Below are 1362 nucleotides of genomic sequence, written 5' to 3'. Positions count from 1 at the left end.
GACCGGACCTTGTTCAGATTCTTTTCATCTGGCAGCAGACCCTGGCTGGATACAACATGACCCAAGTAGGAAACTTCACTGCGTGCAAAATGACATTTGTTAACCTTCAATTTCAGACCTGCTGAACGGAAACGACTAAAAACCTCCTCAAGACTGTTAAGATGTTCACTGAAAGTTTGACTGAACACCAGTACATCATCAAGGTAAACAAGACAAACCTTCCAATGAAGTCCACGAAGCACCAGCTCCATCAATCGTTGAAAAGTTGGAGGGGCATTCGTAAGACCCATTGGCATTACCTTGAAATGATATAAAGCACTACCTGTATTGAAAGCGGTTTTCTCCCTATCCTTGGGGTCTAGCTCAACTTGCCAGTAACCACTGGACAGATCCATTGTGCTAAACCAGCGTGCACCTGCCAAGCTGTCTAAAGCATCTGAGGCACGAGGTAAGGGGTAAGAGTCTTTTACAGTGACTGCATTAAGCTTTCTGAAATCAATGCAGAATCTATAACTGCCATCTTTCTTCTTCACTAAGACAACAGGAGAAGCCCAGGGACTACAACTTTCCTCAATTACATCATTGGAAAGGAGCTGCTGAACTTGCCTGTCTATCTCAGCTCGAACATGTGGCGATGTTCTGTAAGCCCTCTGCCTAATGGGCTGTGCATCCCCAGTACGGATGGTGTGCTTGACCAAATCAGTACGACCATAGTCATACTCATTTGCACTGAAAACATCTGAATATTTGTAAATCAGAGTCTCTAGCTGAGTCCGTTCTGCACTGTCCAATGCAGACTGACTGAAGTCTACATTGGGTTTTGGACAGGGCTCAGTTCGATTCTGTATCTGAGCTACTTTGGGTTCCAGCATTGTATATTCTTCCCCTGGTTGCATGACTAAGGAATGAAACTCACCTAGCCTTATGCCACAGGAAACATGGCAATCCTCGTTTGTCGGATTCATAGCTCGCACACAAGTCACGCCTGCTTTCACAGAGGTTACTGTACGTGCCACAAAAAGACCTGGTACTGACTGAATTTCAGGATCTAAGAGTCCAACATAATTACATGCGTACTCTTTTTCCCCAATGTTGGACTGAATTTTTACCAAAACGTTCATCTGTGACCTAGCAGGGATCAGAATGGGCTCTAAAGTCACTGCACTACTCTTTAGAGGGACTATTTCCTGTGAACACAAAAGAGGAACAGTCCAGTTCCACAATTTTAAATGATTTTCTCTGAGGTCAATTGCAGCATGATGTTTGCTAAGAAAATCCCACCCAAGGATAATTGGCTGTGTAGCATTTCTAACCACCTGAACATCATGTGAGAACACTTCCTCACCCAGCCTAATAGTAATG

Source organism: Carassius gibelio, chromosome B24, assembly GCF_023724105.1.
Source record: "Carassius gibelio isolate Cgi1373 ecotype wild population from Czech Republic chromosome B24, carGib1.2-hapl.c, whole genome shotgun sequence".
Taxonomy (NCBI): Eukaryota; Metazoa; Chordata; class Actinopteri; order Cypriniformes; family Cyprinidae; genus Carassius; species Carassius gibelio.
This window is presented reverse-complemented; position numbering follows the sequence as displayed.